This window comes from Rana temporaria, chromosome 9 (assembly GCF_905171775.1).
Source record: "Rana temporaria chromosome 9, aRanTem1.1, whole genome shotgun sequence".
Lineage (NCBI taxonomy): Eukaryota > Metazoa > Chordata > Amphibia > Anura > Ranidae > Rana > Rana temporaria.
In genome coordinates, this window is record NC_053497.1 from 66469065 (window position 1) to 66490078 (window position 21014).

General features: G+C 42.5%; 1 protein-coding gene across 2 annotated transcripts in view; it reads right to left on the reverse strand.

The window, feature by feature from the left end:
• Positions 1 to 11263: 11263 nt before the first annotated feature.
• Positions 11264 to 21014, reverse strand: part of RAP2C (RAP2C, member of RAS oncogene family) — a 39107-nt gene continuing 29356 nt past the window's right edge. Inside the window, exon 4 of one of the 2 annotated variants that reach the window (XM_040323697.1) lies at positions 11264 to 12443. The gene's annotated coding sequence lies outside the window, so the exon portion shown is untranslated. Of the gene's footprint in view, positions 12444 to 14704; positions 14826 to 21014 lie in introns of those variants that run through there. The other variant, XM_040323698.1, reaches the window with a different exon arrangement.

The following is a 21014-nucleotide window of genomic DNA, read 5'->3' on the forward strand; positions in this document are numbered from 1 at the left end:
GACCATTTTTTACGACCTAAAAAGCAACGTTAAACGTCATAAAAAAAATAGAGCATGTTTGAAAAAAAAAAATTGGCCCACTTTTTAGAACCCGAAAGATGCTCTGAAGCCCCCACACGGTCGTTTTTAATGACATTAAAAAAAAAAATTTAGAACCCGAAAAATGGTCGTGTGTATGCGGCATAACACTACCCATGATAATGTGCAAGACCTGAAAATGTCTATTGCCCTATACAGTTACCATGCCCCTTGTGAATGCCCTGTGCATATGCTGTGTCCCAGTGGAGTTGCCAAGCCCATTGTGGAATAGTCTGGGAGCTTTCTATGTGGGAGGCAGTGTGGCAATGCAACTGCTTTATCACTTTCGTTGTGCCCCATTTGTTGTCATGGTACCATATGTAGTTTCAATGTCCATGCATTTGGTGTGTCCCTGGCAGGATGCACCATGTATGTAGTCTCCATGTCCAAAGCCAAGGCAATGTAATTTATGTGGACATCCCTGATACATAAGTCGCCTACCATGTCTTTGACAGGGGTAAATGGTGAAATAGTAGTTTACTAGACAATGCAATTTGTCCAATACAATACAACAATTAGGAGAAAGGAAACCACTGTTTACAACATTAAAAACAATGAACATGGGGAGCTGCGGTGGCTCAACGCGATTGGCACTGCGCTGATAAGCCATTTACCTCTGCAGCTAGGGGTTCGGATCCCGGACTCGGCTACATGTGAATTGAGTTTGGTGGTCTCAGCCCGGCTCCCGGTGGGTGTGCTATGCGAGGTAAGCCTGCGCTTAGTACGCCCACCCCCTCCCAAAAAAACACCACACTTACACGCACTCGAAATTGGGTTAACATGCACGCACTTTGACCACGCGGTCTCTAAAAAAGAGAGGCGAATGACTAACGGGGCTGGTTGAGCGGGCAAATCCTCTCACTCCCTTATAGGGAGTCCCTCTGCCCCGTTGGGCTTCAAAGCGGAGGAGGTAGGGCGGGCTGTGTGGGAGGACCCCCTCACACACCCGCCATTGCCACCCGGGGCATGGAGAAAGGTGGCAGATTGCCTCTGGGGGAGGCCTGCCAACTCCTGCAGTCCGGATCCTCTCTCGAGTACACGCACAAAATACACTTTAAAAAAAAAAAAGAAAAAAAAACAATGAACAGTCTTTCAGCACTACTGAAGAATGTTCTATGATCAGATGACAATATGGTTTTCAAGACCTGGACCGCTTTAAAATTACTTTGGCACTACTAAAATCCAAGTTGTATCAGGAAATGCTATTGCAAAATGTCAAGACACCTGTCTGTGATCCAAAATTGTAACAATTAGATCATGCATGTGACAATGAGCCATAGCATAGCAGCAAATCAACAAGAATACCTTAAACAGAAGGCATTCATTGCTTAAGAATGGCCAATTTAGAATCCTGACCTCAATGACATTGAAATGCTGATTAAAAGCAGCTGTAGTGCCCCTGTCTGGGGCAGGCTGCAATTAATTATTTAGGTCTATTCAGGGTTTCCCTAGACCAGGCATGTACTGGCCATCGGGACCACCGGGAGTTTTACCGGTGGGCCGGTTTTTGACTGTCAGCTTGTCAAAGTAAAGGCTGCGCCGCTCGCTCAGCCATTAATTTGAGCACTGCTGTACTGCCCAGGCGGCGATTTAAGAGGGGCAGCAATTCAGGTGTGGGCTGTGCTTCAGTGTTCAGGGCGGCTTCTCTGCTGCTACTGTAATAGGTCACGGTCACGCTGGTAGGCGGAGACAGAAGTCTCCCAATGGTCGCTGCCATTCCATCCTCCGGATAATCCCTGGTGTCAGTGTGTGGGCAGCGGGTGACCGCCAGCTTGGTGCAGAAGATAAATATTTGTGAAGTTTTGATCAGTCTCTTTCTTTCCCTGAGGTTTCCCCTAGGAGGCATTTGTTTGTGTTCCAGAGAAGCTGCTACTACTACTAGGCTTCAGCATTTTCTAAGTGCTGATAGGCTGAAGGAGACATGCCTGTGGAAGCTCAACTGGAGAGGTGGGTGCCTTTCACCTGTAGCTCCAGGTATTAAAGTACTTCTTGAGGATGGGATAACAGAAGTTGCTCTAAGGACTGAATGCTTTCATAGGGTCACAGATTGAACTGGATGTCCCCTCTTTCTTCAGTATAAATTTTGTGTCTGCTAATATAGGGCCTAATACTGCTAGAATAAGGATTTTTCAGGAAGCTGTCCTCCAGGATATTTGTGAGTGACTTTGGGTATCACCCTAAACCCTCCTTCCTGCATTTGTTCAAAATCTGCAGTAAACCTTAAAAAGATCCCCAGAGAGCCTGAATTTGTTAGTGTGCTTCTGGGACTGGAGACAGTGCAGGCAGCCTCTGAACAAGTACAGTGCCTTGCGAAAGTATTCGGCCCCCTTGAACTTTGCGACCTTTTGCCACATTTCAGGCTTCAAAGATATAAAACTAATTTTTTTTTGAAGAATCAACAAGTGGGACACAATCATGAAGTGGAACGAAATTTATTGGTTATTTCAAACTTTTTTAACAAATAAAAAAAAAAAACTGAAAAATTGGGCGTGCAAAATTATATAGCCCCCTTAAGTTAATACTTTGTAGCGCCACCTTTTGCTGCGATTACAGCTGTAAGTCGCTTGGGGTATGTCTCTATCAGTTTTGCACATCGAGAGACTGAAATTTTTGCCCATTCCTCCTTGCAAAACAGCTCAAGCTCAGTGAGGTTGGATGGAGAGCGTTTGAACAGCAATTTTCTGTTTTTTCCAGATTCTTGATTGGATTCAGGTCTGGACTTTGACTTGGCCATTCTAACACCTGGATATGTTTATTTGTGAACCATTCCATTGTAGATTTTGCTTTATGTTTTGGATCATTGTCTTGTTGGAAGACAAATCTCCGTCTCAGGTCTTTTGCAGACTCCATCAGGTTTTCTTCCAGAATGGTCCTGTATTTTGGCTTAATCCATCTTCCCATCAATTTTAACCATCTTCCCTGTCCCTGCTGAAGAAAAGCAGGCCCAAACCATGATGCTGCCACCACCATGTTTGACAGTGGGGATGGTGTGTTCAGGGTGATGAGCTGTGTTGCTTTTACGCCAAACATAACGTTTTGCATTGTTGCCAAAAAGTTCGATTTTGGTTTCATCTGACCAGAGCACCTTCTTCCACATGTTTGGTGTGTCTCCCAGGTGGCTTGTGGCAAACTTTAAACGACACTTTTTATGGATATCTTTAAGAAATGGCTTTCTTCTTGCCACACTTCCATAAAGGCCAGATGTGTGCAGTATACAGGTACTGATTGTTGTCCTATGGACAGAGTCTCCCACCTCAGCTGTAGATCTCTGCAGTTCATCCAGAGTGATCATGGGCCTCTTGGCTGCATCTCTGATCAGTCTTCTCCTTGTATGAGCTGAAAGTTTAGAGGGACGGCCAGGTCTTCGTAGATTTGCAGTGGTCTGATACTCCTTCCATTTCAATATTATCGCTTGCACAGTGCTCCTTGGGAGGTTTAAAGCTTGGGAAATCTTTTTGTATCCAAATCCAGGTTTAAACTTCTCCACAACAGTATATCGGACCTGCCCGGTGTGTTTCTTGTTCTTCATGATGCTCTCTGCGCTTTAAAAACGGACCTCTGAGACTTATCACAGTGCAGATGCATTTATACGGAGACTTGATTACACACAGGTGGATTCTATTTATCATCATTAGTCATTTAGGTCAACATTGGATCATTCAGAGATCCTCACTGAACTTCTGGAGAGAGTTTGCTGCACTGAAAGTAAAGGGGCTGAATAATATTGCACGCCCAATTTTTCAATTTTTTATTTGTTAAAAAAGTTTGAAATATCCAATACATTTTGTTCCACTTCATGATTGTGTCCCACTTGTTGTTGATTCTTCAAAAAAAAAAAAAAAATTAGTTTTATATCTTTATGTTTGAAGCCTGAAATGTGGCAAAAGGTCGCAAAGTTCAAGGGGGCCGAATACTTTCGCAAGGCACTGTAATCTTTTCCAGTGGACCCTTCAGGGATCATAACTAACAATACTGTAAACAGGAACTATAATAGTTGTGAATACAGGTATGTGGCAAATTTAAGTCATCAAAGATTCGATCAGGATCAGGATCTACAGAAAGTATTCGATTTCGGTTATCACAAACCATATAGTTGTAAGAAAAAATACTACACCCTGTTCCAAATTATTATGCAAATTCACTGAAAACAATCTCAGACACCTGTGATAATTAGATTGCCAGATGAGCCCAATTAAAAGGAAAAAACTACTAAAGGAGGGTGTTCCACATTATTAAGCAGAGTAACATTTTCAAGCAATATGGGGTAGAAAAAGGATCGCTCTGCTGCCAAAAAGAGTGAAATAGTTCAATGGCTTGGGCGAGGTATGAAAACATTAGATATTTTACGAAAACGTAAGCGTGATCATCGCACTATTAAGAGATTTGTGGCCGATTCAGAGCACAGATGGGGTTTATGCAGATAAAGGCACATTGAGGAAGATTTCTGCCAGACCCATGCATCGGATCAAGAGAGCAGCTGCTAAAACACCATTACATAGCAGCAAACACATATTTGAATCTGCTGGTGTCTCTGGAGTCCCACAGACATCAAGGTGTAGAGTCCTCCAGAGTCTTGCAACTGTGCATAAACCTTCCATTTGGCCACCACTAACCAATGCTCACACGCAGAAACAGCTGCATTGGGCAGAAAAATACATGAAGACTAATTTTCAAACAGTCCTGTTCACTGATGAGTGCCGTGCAACCCTAAATGGTCCAGATGGATGGAGTAGTAGATGGTTGGTAGATGGCCACCCAACAAAGCAGCGACGTCAGGAAGGCAGTGGTGGAGTCATGTTTTGGGCCGGAATCATGGGAAGAGAGCTGGTCGGCCCCTTTAGGGTCCCTGAAGGTGTAAAGATGACCTCTGCAAAGTATGTGGAGTTCTCTATTCTGTACTTACTTGTTCAGAGGCTGCCTGCACTGTCTCCAAGGTGTGGCGTGCATTTGTATTCAGCCACCCCGAGTCAATACTTTGTGGAACCACCTTTGGCTGCAATTAGAGCTGCAAGTCTTTTTGGCAATGTCTCTACCAGATGTGCACATCAAGAGTGAAATTTGTGCCCATTCTTCTTTGCAAAATATCTCAAGCGCTGTCAGATTGGATGGAAAGCATCCGTGAACAGCAATTTTAAAGCCTTGCCACAGATTCTCTATTGGATTTAGGTCTGGAATTTGACTAGGCCATTCTAACATATGAATATGCTTTGATCCAACCCATTCCACTGTAGCTCTGGCTGTATGTTTAGTGTCGTCTTGCTGGAAGGTGAACCTTTGCCCCAGTCTCAAGTCTTTTGTCTTTTGCAGGCTCTAACAGGTTTTCTTCTAAGATTGCCCTGTATGTGGCTTCATCCATTTCCCATCAACTCAAACCAGCTTCCCTGTCGCTGCTGATGGTGTGATGTGCAGTTTTAGTTTTCCGCCACACATAGCGTTTTGCTTTTAGGCCAAAAAGTTACATTTTGGTCTCATCTGACCAGATCACATTCTTCCACATGTTTGCCGTGTCCCCCACATGGCTTCTCGCAAACTACAAATGGGACTTCTTATGGCTTACCATTGGCTGTTTCTCAGATTAATGCTCTCCCTGCACAGCCTGTCAGTTTAGGTTTGGACAGCCATGTAGGTTTGCAGTTGTGCCATACTCTTTCCATTGTCGGATGATGGATTGAACAGTGCTCCTTAATATGTTTATAAAGCTTTTTTTTTTTTCTTTTTTTTATAACCTAACCCTGCTCCACAACTTTATCCCTGACCTGTCTGGTGTGTTCATTGGCCTTCACAATGCTGTTTGTTCACTAAGGTTCTCTTAAAAAAAAACGAGGGCTTCATAGAACAGCTGAATTTATACTGAGATTCAATTACACACAGGTGGACTCTATTTACTAATTAGGTGACTTCTGTAGGCAGATGGTTTCACTAGATTTCAGTTAGGAGTAGGGGGCTGAATACTAATGCACACAACGTGTGCCACACTACTATGTGCCACTTTGTGCTAGTATAGCACTTAAAATCCACAATAAAATATGTTACAACCAAAAATGTAAATGTGACAAAATGTGGAAAATTTAAAAGGGGCATGAATACTTTTTCCAAGACAATGCATGTCCCTAGAATGCCTGAAGGTGCCTCCTTGAATTTTTTTTGCTAGGCTGCGAATCAAAGTATGCCCATGATGTGTGTTAGAAATAGCATTGTGTAAACAACCTACATTTTCATTTCCAGCATTTTCCAAAAACGTGGTGAAAAATTACATTTTCAAAAGACTATACCTGTCAGACAATACTTTAGAGCGTGTGCTTTCCAAAATGAGCTAATTTTGTGGGTTCCTCCACTGTCCTAGTTAGTCAGGGCCTCAAAAAAATGTGACAGGCAGTCCAAAAAAATTGATAAATAATTTATACATAATTTACTGTATGCTCCTAGAAAGACCAAAGGTGCTCCTTAGAGTTCGGGCCCCTCTATCCATTTATGCTGTGAAAAATTCTCACATGGCATCCCCATACTTAGGAGGCATAGCAGAATGTGTTTTGTGGTATAATTATCAGTATGTCTACACGATGTGTGAGAAATAACTTGCTTAAAACGAAAACTGTACAAAGTGACAAAAAAAAAAAATACAACTTAAAAATCTCACCAAGCCACTTACTAAATACCTTGGACTGTCTGCTTTCCAAAAAGGGGTAATTTGGGAGATATTTTTACGGTCCCGGTCTTTTAGGCTCTCAAGAAATGACAGGCAGTCAGTACATCAGGACTATTTTCAAAAGGTAAATACCATCGTTTGTAGACTAATTTTTCCACGGGTTAAATATACACGGATTTGGGTTATTTTTTTCTTAAGAAATGTAGCAGAATACATTTTGGCCTAAACGTATAAAATGTTATCCGCCTACAGCCGTCACTTCCGATGTTGCCTGAATTAGCCTTGTTAGATATTCAAGATGATCAGAGACCCCAGTACACTAAGCTGCTTGTCTCCTTTTTATTGTTCTATGCCAAAAAGGAAATCCTGCTGAAATGGGCTCCCTCCTCTCCCCCCAGGGTAGAGTCCTGGGAATCATCCATAAATGCGGTGTTACCCCTGTATAAGCTGACTTACACTAACAGAGGCTGCCCCTAGAAATATGACCAGATCTGGTTGCCCTGGACCAAACAGTTATGATCTCCCTACACTGAGGATTTATTACATTGTTCCATGTTTCCTGGTTGGGGGTGGATGGTCCCCCCCCTACCAGGTTTACATATGTGGCTTTGAACTACATTATTGGATACTCAGAGAATGTATATATGTTTTTACCAAGAACACTGTATATTCTGTCTATGCAAGTTTTACCCCTTTGTCAACTCATTACGGATTATTTATGGATGTATTTCTTATTGTCTGTTACTCGCTATAAATTCTTTATAGCAAACTAAGAAAAATCGCATTGTGTTGTAAAATTTGGGGTATTTTTCCGCTCATACAGCAAAAAAACTCGGTGGTGATTAAATACCACAAAAAGAAAGATCTGCCTAAAAAAAAAAAATGATTAAAAGTTTTGTTTGGGTAGCGTTGCTTGACTGAGTAATTGTGACAGTGTTGAAATCTGAAAATTGGTCTGGGCAGGATGGGGGCAGAGGTGTCTGGTACTGAGGTGGTTAAACATAGCATATGCTGTAGCAAACAGAATGTAAATAGAAGCACTGCAGGAAGAACTTAGGTATGTTTAAGAATTGGTTAACATTAATGGAATATTTCTAGTTTGTGAAAAAGGTAAATTAGTGGATTTATTGCCAATTTCAAGAAAGAGTTAGGTAGAAAGTGCATACTGACCTGACTGTGCCACCTTCTTCCTGTATAACAAAGATGGTTAGTGATAGTAAAACAGAGAGAAGTGTTAATTGTCATCATTCATTCACATGAATCCTATATCAGGCCACTGTATTTTTTTTTCTTTTTAATCCTCCAAGTACCTTATTGCTGCAGTGCTATTGTGTCACATGATCTTCCCCTGTTCTTTGGCATTCACAGGGTGAGATCTGTAGGAGGGGCTTTTATTACTCTGCTGATGTACCAACCCCGATTGGTGCTGTGCCAGTCTCACGATTAACCACTTGCCCTCTGGAACATTCATGACCAGGCAATTTTTTGCTATTCAGCACTGCTACTTTAATGGACAATTGTGCGACCAACACTGTACGTAAATACATTTATATCTAAAAAATATATATAATTTCTTCATGAATGTAGGGCAAAATTTATTCTGCTATGTCTTCAGTTAAAAATAAATAAAATAATCCCAATAACTAACTTATTTGGTTTGCAAGAAAGTTATAGCGATATGAAATAGCAGCGCTAAGTTCAGTGACTGAACAAAAGTAAATAAATATACCCCTGTGAAAGAGTGTATCATACATATACAAAAAAAAAAAAAAAGTATAATTACACACACACAATATATATATTATATACATATACACACACACACACACACACACACACACACAATATATATATTATATACACACACACACACACACACACACACACACACAGTGCCTTGCGAAAGTATTCGGCCCCCTTCAACTTTGCGACCTTTTGCCACATTTCAGGCTTCAAACAATGTGGGACACAACAAGTGGGACACAATCATGAAGTGGAACGAAATTTATTGGATATTTCAAACTTTAACAAATAAAAAAATTGAAAAATTGGGCGTGCAAAATTATTCAGCCCCCTTAAGTTAATACTTTGTAGCGCCACCTTTTGCTGCGATTACAGCTGTAAGTCGCTTGGGGTATGTCTCTATCAGTTTTGCACATTGAGAGACTGAAATTCCTCCTTGCAAAACAGCTCGAGCTCAGTGAGGTTGGATGGAGAGCGTTTGTGAACAGTAGTTTTCAGTTCTTTCCACAGATTCTCAATTGGATTCAGGTCTGGACTTTGACTTGGCCATTCTAACACCTGGATATGTTTATTTGTGAACCATTCCATTGTAGATTTTGCTTTATGTTTTGGATCATTGTCTTGTTGGAAGACAAATCTCCATCCCAGTCTCAGGTCTTTTGCAGACTCCATCAGGTTTTCTTCCAGAATGGTCCTGTATTTGGCTCCATCCATCTTCCCATCAATTTTAACCATCTTCCCTGTCCCTGGCCCAAACCATGATGCTGCCACCACCATGTTTGACAGTGGGGATGGTGTGTTCAGGGTGATGAGCTGCGTTGCTTTTACGCCAAACATAATGTTTTGCATTGTTGCCAAAAAGTTCGATTTTGGTTCATCTGACCAGAGCACCTTCTTCCACATGTTTGGTGTGTCTCCCAGGTGGCTTGTGGCAAACTTTAAACGACACTTTTTATGGATATCTTTAGGAAATGGCTTTCTTCTTGCCACTCTTCCATAAAGGCCAGATTTGTGCAGTATACGACTGATTGTTGTCCTATGGACAGAGTCTCCCACCTCAGCAGTAGATCTCTGCAGTTCATCCAGAGTGATCATGGGCCTCTTGGCTGCATCTCTGATCAGTCTACTCCTTGTATGAGCTGAAAGTTTAGAGGGACGGACAGGTCTTCGTAGATTTGCAGTGATCTGATACTCCTTCCATTTCAATATTATCGCTTGCACAGTGCTCCTTGGGATGTTTAAAGCTTGGGAAATCTTTTTGTATCCAAATCCGGCTTTAAAACTTCTCCACAACAGTATCTCGGACCTGCCTGGTGTGTTCCTTGTTCTTCATGATGCTCTCTGTGCTTTAAACAGACCTCTGAGACTATCACAGTGCAGGTGCATTTATACAGAGACTTGATTACACACAGGTGGATTCTATTTATCATCATTAGTCATTTAGGTCAACATTGGATCATTCAGAGATCCTCACTGAACTTCTGGAGAGAGTTTGCTGCACTGAAAGTAAAGGGGCTGAATAATTTTGCACGCCCAATTTTTCAGTTTTTTATTTGTTAAAAAAGTTTGAAATATCCAATAAATTTCGTACCACTTCATGATTATGTCCCACTTGTTGATTCTTCAAAAAAAAAATAGTTTTATATCTTTATGTTTGAAGCCTGAAATGTGGCAAAAGGTCGCCAAGTTCAAGGGGGCCGAATACTTTCGCAAGGCACTGTATAAAAATACACATAAAAATAAATTGAATAAATGTGATTAAATGTTCAAAACGTTCATCGTTCAAGAAAGTTATAGCTACAAACTATGGTACGCTAGGCCCGGCCCAGGAGGCAGGTGCTACAAAAGCAAGTATATGGCGCAGTGACCGTGGTGCCATAAATCAAAGTGACCCTCACTCACAGTAATTGTATGGCACCCCTGGAAAAAAAACTACCATTAAAATTAGACTGGTCATTTGTCAGTGGGCAAACATACAAAATCCGCAGGCGATCAAATAATCTCCCCCCCCCCCTCACTGTATATGCCCAAAATTGTGACTCTATACTATAAGAAAAAGGAGGAAATTAAGTGCTTCAAAGGGCATGCTCAGAGGACACCAGCTGGTCTACACAATAGCAGCCTGCAATGGGGGACACAGAGAAGATGGGAGGGACAACCACAAAAACGAATGCTTTAGTGGGTTTGCGAGTATGCACATTCTGCTATATAGTATGTAATGAGAGTTTTTCATAGTCTGGGTTTAATGACACTTTAAGCAAGATTACAAATCTCTGAGTTCCTAAACTGAATATGTATAATACCCATGTATATAGATGTATGCTTGTACATCTGCTTTAAAATTCTGAACAATCCAGTAAGGGAAATCAGGGCGATTTATTCAGTTGGGGTCCCCTATAAACTCGGTGGTTCTTCTATCTGCATTTGGTAAAAAATAAAATATTTTGGGTGGGCTTACCCCTACTTGCTTAAGTCTCAGGTTGTATAGCTAAGCCTATATCAATGGACTGATAGGTGCAAAACAGTGTGACAAGAAGAAAATGTTGTTAAAGCAAAATTAAACCCTTTAATTTAACAGTTTAAAAAAAAAAAATGCCAACTGTCGCATTTGCTTGTGCCGTCAGCCAAACTGTATATTCATCAAATGGCTGGTGTCATAACTGATTACATGTGCAGCACCATGGTAGTCGCAGATCAAACAGAGGCCAAGATGGCAGCTTCCTTGGCTGAAAAGTATAAGAGTTTAGTTATGATTTAACAACAAAAAAAAAAAAAATACAAAAAACACACACTACATTTAAACTAGAAAACGTAAAATCATTTTATTTGCATTAGACTTATATGTGCACATGTGGAAGGAAGGGGGAAAAAAATCATCTGAAGATTATTATAAACAAATGAGGTCAGAACCCTTACCGAAAGAATAAAAAGCAGGTGGTCAATGGAGTTGGAAGAAACACATAAAAAAAAAAAAAAAAAAAAAAAGATACAGGCAAAAATTAAACAAACAGTATATACTTGTATTCTAACCACTGGGTTCCTGCACAAGCCTAATAACTACCCAGGCAACCAGCTCTGATGCACCAGAGTCTTCAATTCAGAGTTTTTTTCTCTCATATGTTCAAACAAGTTAAGCACTGAGGTTGCAATTGATTCTCCAGGAGGATTTCAACACTTTCTTCCGGAATCACCCCTAACTGTATAACATGATCAAGGATTACAGTCGTCTAGACATCCATGAGTCCACTTGCTTGGCCACTACATTTATTTTTGGACCCAACAGTCCTCTTCTGCAGCTGAGGTGCCACTGCTGAAAAAACAAACCCAACAGGCAGGTCCAACGTAACTTCAAGCAGATTCACTTGATACCGCAAGAACGTAAACATAGTCTCAAAGCATGTGCTAAGTTTTAGGAAATAAAAAAAAAAATCAAGTGTACAAAACACCTTCAATGCGAGAGAGGCAGGCGAGGCAGTGTAAGATCCCGCTTTGTTGGCCCGCTGGCAGTGAAGGAGTTAAGAGCAGATTCGAGGTAATGTATAGAAAATAAACCATGCGATTAAGGCTCAAATTATCCTCTGTTAAAACCGTCTTTTAAAAAAGGCATTAAGTAGGTAATACTGAGTTTAAGTATTTAATAAATACAAGTTTCAGAAAAAAAAATTATATCAATTAAAAAAAAATAAAAAACACAAGACTGAACTGTTGCATATTAGCTGTTAATAGTAACTTAGACTAGAAAAAAAAAAGGGGAAACAAATAAAAAATGAATATATATATATTTTTTTTTTAACTTATGGTAAAACGTGCTATGCACAGCTGTTGATGGCGAGTGAACGCGGCCCGCCATCTCCGAGCATTCAATGACATGTATGGCAAATGTGCTGTTGTGCAGACAAGTTTATCACGGCTCAGATCTGCAACCTGCGCTGTAAATTCTTCAAAGCCGAAGCTGTGCAAATTTCCTCTGAGTTATCTGTGAACAGAAAAAAAAAAAAGGGTCATGTAAATTTTAATAATATAAGGCTAACAACATCCCTAAAGTAAATTATAAAGCTTCGTTTTTTTCGTAAAATAAAAAAAAATGCTATATTTACCTGCTGCGTGCAATTGTATTGCACAGAGCAGCACCATTTCTCCTCTTTTGGGGTCCCCCGCTGGCACTTTCTGATCCTCCTCTACGGCGTGTGACCCCACTGCGTGTGTTCTCACAGGCTGCACTGATAGTAGCAGGAGCTCCTGCTACTATCAGTGCAGCCTGTGAGAGAAGGGTGAGGGGAAAGCATAACTGCAGATGGGCACAGCGCTGGATCTATACTTAGGGAGGTGAAAGGGGAGGGGGAACAGGCAGTAAAAGTTTTTTTTTTTTAATGCAGAAAATGCATAAAAAAAATAAAAAAAAAGCAAAGTGGATGGGGTGGGGGTTGGGTGCCCTTTCAAAAAAACAAACACCCCATCAAGCTCCCAGCAGTGCCCCCCCCCCCTTTACATTACTCCTTTACCCACAGTAGTATCCTCTGCCCCCCTTACATCACCCTCCCCCACTGTAGTGTCCTATGCCCCCCCCCCCCATCATATCTCCCCCCTCCTCCACAGTAGTGTTCTCTGCTGCCCCCCTCCCTCATATCAGAGTTCCCCCCCCCCCCCCCCCCTGCTCTGAAGATAAAAGCAGCTGGGGGAAGTAGGGTCACATTCCCGATGCTCCCATTGTTCTGCCTGCAGTCGGCGACGACAAGCCAAAGAACAAAAAACGTTAAAGTATTAAAGCTTACAAAGCCTTAGAATTACTTGCTTCATTCATTTAGGCTAGGTATATATTCTGCAAATATAGAAATACAACTAGGGGTGCAACGGATCAAAAAACTCACGGTTCGGATCGTTCCTCGGATCAGGAGTCACGGATCGGATAATTTTTCGGATCGCAAAAAAAGAAAATCTCCCCCACTGTAATATCAACATTCCCCCACCAACTATAGTACCCCCTCGGTACAGTGACCCCCCCTCCTCTCAGTACAGTGACCCTCCCCCCTCCTCTCGGTACAGTGACCCTCCCCCCTCCTCTCGGTACAGTGACCCTCCCCCCTCCTCTCGGTACAGTGACCCTCCCCCCTCCTCTCGGTACAGTGACCCTCCCCCCTCCTCTCGGTACAGTGACCCTCCCCCTCCTCTCGGTACAGTGACCCTCCCCCTCCTCTCGGTACAGTGACCCTCCCCCTCCTCTCGGTACAGTGACCCTCCCCCTCCTCTCGGTACAGTGACCCCCCCCTTCTTGGAGTACAGTGACCCCCCCCCTCTTGGAGTACAGTGACCCCCCCCCTCTTGGAGTACAGTGACCCCCCCCCTCTTGGAGTACAGTGACCCCCCCCCTCTTGGAGTAGTGACCCGGGCCCCCTTCTTTTAGTACAGTGACCCCCTCTGCTCTCAATACAGTGACTGACCCCCCCCCCCAGCTTGTACCGACAGACACTCCCCGAGCGTGGGCTCCACCGCTGTGGGTGTAAACAGAGGAGGGCCGCCGCCGGGTGTACCAAGATGGCCGCGGCTCCGGAGCTAGGCCGAAGCCGCGGCCTTTCCTAATGTTACGGCAGCGGCTCCGGAGTTAGGCCGAAGCCGCGGCCTTTCCTAGCGTTATGGTCGCGGCTCCGGAGGTAGGCTGAAGCCGCGGCCATAACATTAGGAAAGGCTGCGGCCTCGGCCTAGCTCCGGAGCCGCCGCCGTAACATTAGGAAAGGCCGCGGCTTCGGCCTAGCTCCGGAGCCGTGGCAATCCGCGGATCAAAGTGTGTTCCGATCCGACCCGTTCGGATCACGGATCAACTGTGATCCGTTGCACCCCTAAATACAACTGTTGATCCTGTTAGAAATCTTATGTCCTTTAACAGCCTGTGCACTTAAAGTGCAACTCCACTTTTGTTGAGAAAAAAAAAACAACCTTCCCCTCTGGGTGATCTATGTACAAGGATTTTAAAAAAAACGTTGTTGCAGATGCCTACTTTTTGTTATTCTGAAGAAATCTCCATTTATCTGTATCCATGTGGGAAAGTGAGTCTAATGGGAGTGGTCTCTTAAATTATCAATCAGCTGTGCACCTATAGAAATGTAATGAGGAAAATTGCAGGGTCTGCATCCCTTTAGACATGATTTCCTAATGGGAGTAGCTCACCAGAAATGACATTTGTGTTGCAGGGGATGCCTGAAATCTGACTTGTATCTTAGGCAGACTTCTGGAAAAATTGGTGAGCCAATCACACAAACAGGAAATTATGTTTCTGGGGGCGCGTTCTGTACACCATCTGTCATCTGTGTATAGAAGACCTCCAGGAAGCCATATTGCATTGCGTTTTCAGAAAATTACAGAGCTGCAGATTGAAAAGGAAAAGGTAATTTTAAATAACATTAATCACTTGTGTCACAATTGTATACGCCATATTTCTGTATTTGCAACAAAAGTGGCGTTTAACCACTTCAGCCATTCAGGACAGGAAATTTTTGCGATACAGCACTGCGTTACTTTTTCCCCCACAAATAGAACGGTCTGTTGGTGGTATTTCATAATTTTTCTATTTTTTGCACTATAAAAAAAAATACACACTATACACACACACACACACACACACACACACACACACACACACACACACACACACACACCCCTTTACTTTCTGCTATAAAAACATACCCCCCAAAAAAGAAGAAAAAAAATGTAATCCCAATAAGCATAAAGTTATAGCATCTACAAACTATGGAATTATATATTTTTTTTTTACTAGTAAAGGCGGCCGTCAGCAATTCCTAGCAGGACTGCGACATTGCTGCAGACAAATCGGACACCAATACAGAGATTAGTGCAGGGGTTGACAAATTTGCTTGGAATCTAGGAGCCAGCTAAAAAAGTTAGGAGCCAGAAAACACGCCCCGTCCCGACGAGCTTGCGCGCAGAAGCGAACACATACGTGAGCAGTGACCGCATATGTAAATGGTGTTCAAACCACACATGTGAGGTATCGCTGCGATTGGTAGAGCGAGAGCAATAATTATAGCTCTAGACCTCCTCTGTATCTCAAAATATGCAACCTGTAGAGTTTTTTAAACGTCGCCTATGGAGATTTTAAAGGGTAAAAGTTTGACGCCATTCCACGAGCGGACGTAATTTTGAAGCGTGACATGTTGGGTATCAATTTACTCAGCGTAACAATATCTTTCATAATATTAAAAAAAATGGGGATAACTTTACTGTTGTCTTATTTTTTTATTTAAAAAAGTGTAATTTTGTCCCAAAAAAAAGTGCGCTTGCAAGACCGTTGCGCAAATACGGCGTGACAGAAAGTATTGCAACGATCGCCATTTTATTCTCTAGGGTGTTAGGATAAAAAATATATATAATGTTTGGGGGTTCTAATTAGAGGGAAGAAGATGGCAGTGAAAAATTACATTAGAATTGCTGTTTAACTTGTAATGCTTAACTTGTAATACCAACGGATCACCACCAGATGGCGCCAGCTCACAAGCCAAGTCGCCAGGACCCTATTTCTAGTCGCCATGGCGACCTGGCGCCCGGGAATTGTCGAGCCCTGGATTAGTGCACCGTCACTGAACCAATGACACTGGCAGGAAAGGGATTAACATCAGGGGCAATCAAAGGGTTAAGTGTGTCCCTAGGGGGCAGGTGATTTGACTGGGGGAAAAGAGATCCGTGTTTCTTGGCAGAAACACAAGATCGCCATCTTACCCTCCGGCAGAACGGCGGTCTGCCTCGTTTACATAGGCAGAGCACCGTTCTGCCTCTCGTCAGAGTGATTATCGTGTCCGCCGCACCTGCCGATTGGCTCCCGCTGTGTCCAATCACAGCTGGAACCGGGTTGGAATCAGCGCGCACCCTGTGCACGAAATTATGTGCAGGTATGTGACTTCACACAGGAGGGCCGCCCTGCCACCGTATATCTCTAAGGGGCGGTCCTTAAAGCGGATGTGCCATTAAAAAAAAATATTAAAAGCCAGCAGCTACAAATACTGCAGCTGCTGACTTTTAATATTAGGACACTTACCTGTCCTGGAGTCCAGCGCCGTCCGCAGCAGAGGATGAGCGATCGCTCGTCACTCTGATGCTCCCCCCGCCATCCTCAGTGAGGGAACCAGGAAGTGAAGTGCTCCGGCTTCACTACCCGGCTCCCTACGGCGCATGCGCGAGTCGCGCTGCGCCCGCCGATTGGCTCACACGCTGTGTGCTGGGAGCCAAGTGTTCCCAGCACACAACGGGGGACAGACGGGAAGTCGGGAAAAACCCATCTTTTGCCCGAGACGTGTGGCCGGAAGTGGGTGCAAATACCTGTCTTTAGACAGGTATCTGCACCCCCCTGAAAGGTGTCAAATGTGACACCGGAGGGGGGGCGGGTTCCAATCAGCGTGAGTTCCACTTTAGTGTGGAGCTCCGCTTTAACCACTTCACCCCCAGAAGAATTGGCCTCCATAATGACCAGGCCATTTATTACAATACAGCACTGCGTTGCTTTAACTGACAATTGCGCGGTCATGCGACTTTGTACCCAAACAAAATGTATGTATTTTTTCCCCACAAACAGCAGCTTTCTTTTGGTGGTACTTGATCACCTCTGCGTTTTTTTTTTTTTTTGCTCTAGAATAATAAAAAAAAAAAATCTTCATAAATTTAGGCAAATATGTATTCTACATATTTTTGGTCAAAACAGAAAAAAAAATTGCAATAAGCGTATATTGATTGGTTTGCGCACAGAATGATCTTGTCTACAAACTACAGGGTAGGTTTATGGACTTTGCGGCGGACAAATCCGACCTCAAATTACACTTTTTGGAGACCAGTGATATTACATTGATCAGTGCTAAAAAAAAAAAAAAAAAAAAAAAAAATATGATCAATGTAGAAATTACACTGGCAGGGAAGGGGTTAACACTAGGGGGCGATCAAGGGGTTAGCTGTGCTCCCTGAGTGTGTTCCAACTGTGGGGGGGGGGCTTACTGGGACATGACAGAAATCACTGTTACGATCACTGGGTACAGTAGATCTCTGTCATGTCATCTGGCATAACAGGCAATCGCCTCGTTTACAAAGGCAGATCCCTGTTCTGCCTATGTGCATAACAATCGTGGGCGGCCGGCAATCTCACATGCACGGACCGAGAGCCGCAATAAGAAGTGCGTGAGCTGGTCAGCAAGTGGTTAAGAAGGTAACTGAAATTTCTGACCATGTTTTCAGCTTTCTCAGCTATCTTTACAGCTTTGTTCTTGTGTTTAGATATTCTTTTAAATAATTTAAAATGAAATGTTATTTTTCTCTCCATCCAAAAAGACTTAAGATATTGAAGGGCCTCACAGTGCACCTGAAGGTTATGCAATAATGCTCACAGCGAGCAGACGCTGAAAGCGACATTTAGTTCTCATAAAAAAGGGAAATACTTTGCTAAGCGTTTGAAAGTGCTGCAAACATGTCTGCCATTTACTTTGCGACTTGTGGGACAAGCAGCAGAAGTGTAAAAAAATATTCGCCAGCACACCACGGATCGCAGACAGCGTCCAAAAATGTATTACTAATAAGTGAAAAGTTTCGAGGCCACGCAGGACCTCTTTGTCAGGCAAGTAATCGATTACTTGCCTGACGAAGAGGTCCTGCGTGGCATCGAAACGTTGCACTTTTTTGTAATGCCTTATTTGTATTGCATTTTTGGACGCCGTCTGCGATCCGTGGTGTGCTGGCGAATATTTTTTTACTGTTTGATGGTTCCAGTGCCCAGCTGGAGATCGTTTCAGCACCCAAATTCTTTCTACGAGCCATTAATCCAGGTCTGTGTGCGATTAGAATATTGACTAGAGTGTAAATGTGTAAGACTGGAGAGGTGATGGGGACATTCAGGATTGGGAGTCACCACTGCTGCTTTTTTGGGGGGGAGGGTCACCACCTGCTGGTAAGGTATAGATTATAAAATCCCCTACTTTTTTTAAAATTTACAGAAGCAAAAAAAAAAAAAAAATAATGAAAAAAAAAAAAAAGAAAAAAACACACACACACACACACACACACACACACACACACACACACACACACACACACACACACACTTTAAACACATGCCTACTGGGCACTTTCCCCGCTTCCTGCCCAGGACAATTTACATCTTTCAGCACTGTCGCGGTCATGCTACACTGTACCCAAAACAACATTTTTATAATTTAGTTCCCATAGAGCTTTCTTTTGGTGGAACTTGATCACCACTGGGTTTTTATTTGTTTAGCAAAAGAGCCTTGGGGGAGGGGGCTGAGTTTTTGTTTTTAAAATGTTGTAAATAAGTACGTTTTCTCCTTCACTGATGGGCACTGATGAGGCTGCACTTACCGGCAGACAGTTACTGAATAGCAGAATGAATTACGAGAACGCCCACCAGTAGAGGGGTACTGAAAATGTCAGTTTACAAATAAATTCATATAGAATTGTATTTGACTTTTTAATATCATGAATTTCAATGAACATGATTTTTTCTGCTATTATCGGCACCTTTAGCGCAAGAAAAACTCAAAAGAAATGCATCCCTTTAAAATGTGTGTCTTCACACTGGTCCCTTGTGCTTCCGTCCTGCTTACTGCATTTTCGGTCAGTTTAAAAAAAATGCACCTCCCCTTTGTAATGCATTGAAAACACATCAATAACGCACCCATGTTGTGTTTTTGATGCGGTTTTTGAGTCGCATGACCTATGAAAAAACACACTATAAGCACAGTAAAATCGTGGTGGAATTCCGACAGCAAATGTCAGATGGAGCCTACACACGTTCGGAATTTCTGACCAAAAGCTCACATCGGACTTTTGTTGTCGGAATTTCCGATCGTGTGTATGCAGAATTAGAAAAGAAAACTGAATGAAACCTGACTTTCCTGCCTTTAACCACTTCCTGTCCAGAAGCAATTTTTCAATTTTCATACTTGCTGGAAAATTACTTAGAAACCCCAAACATTATATATTTTATGAAAGCACAGGCATTGGAAATTAAATTGTGGCATTTAAATGCAAATTTTCAGGGAAAACAAATTTGTGTGCACACAAGCACAATATAATACCCACTTTTTGGGTGAATTACAAAAGAGGGGGTTACTTTAGGTAATCCCCAACATGTCAAAACCCCAAATTGCTTGCGTCTGTAAAATGACGACAAACTTTGGTACCTACATTTTTTTTATAGAGGACGCAAAAAAAAAAAAAAAAAACGTTTCAGATTATAAATTTTAGAATTAAAGGCCAAGTTCATTTAGGTGCATGCATGCATCCATATTTAGGGTGCAACCTGCTCCTATACACCCACCTCCCATGCTCCCGGCTCTGTGACAGTGGGCGGGGGATCTTCTCCCTGCAGCCGCTGTCACATATTGAAAACACCCACCCATCCATGTCATCTTGTAGTAGATGGCCTGGAATTTTGGTGGCCGAAAAATAAAAATCGGGCAAAATTGGTGTTTACGGCATTTTGACAATGGAGAAAAAGATGCCTATAAATGCCACCAGAAAATGCAAGCGATTTTGCCACAAATTCTACCACGATTTTACTGTGCTTATAGTGTGTTTTTCATAGGTCATGTGACTCAAAAACAGCATAAAAAAAACACAACATGGGTGCGTTATTGATGTGTTTTCAATGCATTTAACTGACCGAAAATGCAGCAAGCAGGATTTTTAACACCATAAACGGAAGCGCAAGGGACCAGTGTGAAGACACACATAGAATTGAAAGGGATGCATTTCTCTTGAGCTTTTCTTGCACTAAAGGTGCTGATAATAGCAGAAATTCATGTTCATTGAAATTCACGATATTAAAAAGTCGAATACAATTCTATATGAATTTTGAAACTGTAATTTTTGGTACCCCTCTACTGGTGGGCGTTCTCATAATTCATCCTGCAGTTCAGTAACTGTCTGCCGGTAAGTGATTTTTTATTTTTTTAAATGTGTCAAATTATTATTCGACATTAGTGGGGCCTTCCATGAAAATGGAAGATTTCCTTTCACTGAAAGCCTCAAAAGTCAGGCAAACCCACAAAGGCATTAAGCTATTACAGAAAAAATACTCGTCTGAGCCGTGGTTTTCAACGTTTCCATGGGAGGAACAAGTGATGTCAGCATGCCTCCCAGAAAAGCTGGGTGCTCGAGACACTGGCCTGGAACAAGCATGTGGATCAGGAAAGTCAGAACATGTGATCTACATACTTCTCACAAGTAAGCGACTTATGCCGCGTACACACGATCGGAATTTGATGAAAAAAGTCCATTGGTGTCTAGAAATACACAAAAATTCCAATGGAAAAAAAAAACGATCAGAAATTTCTATCGTCTGTGTGCAACTCCGACGGAGAAAAAACCCACGCATGCTCAGAATCAAGTCGACGTATGCTCGGAAGCATTGAACTTTATTTTTCTTGGCTCGTCGTAGTGTTTTACGTCACCGCGTTTTGGACGGTCGAAATTCAGTCTGACAAGGTGTATGCAAGACTGATGAAAGTCAGCTTCATCAGAATTCCGACAGAAAATTCCA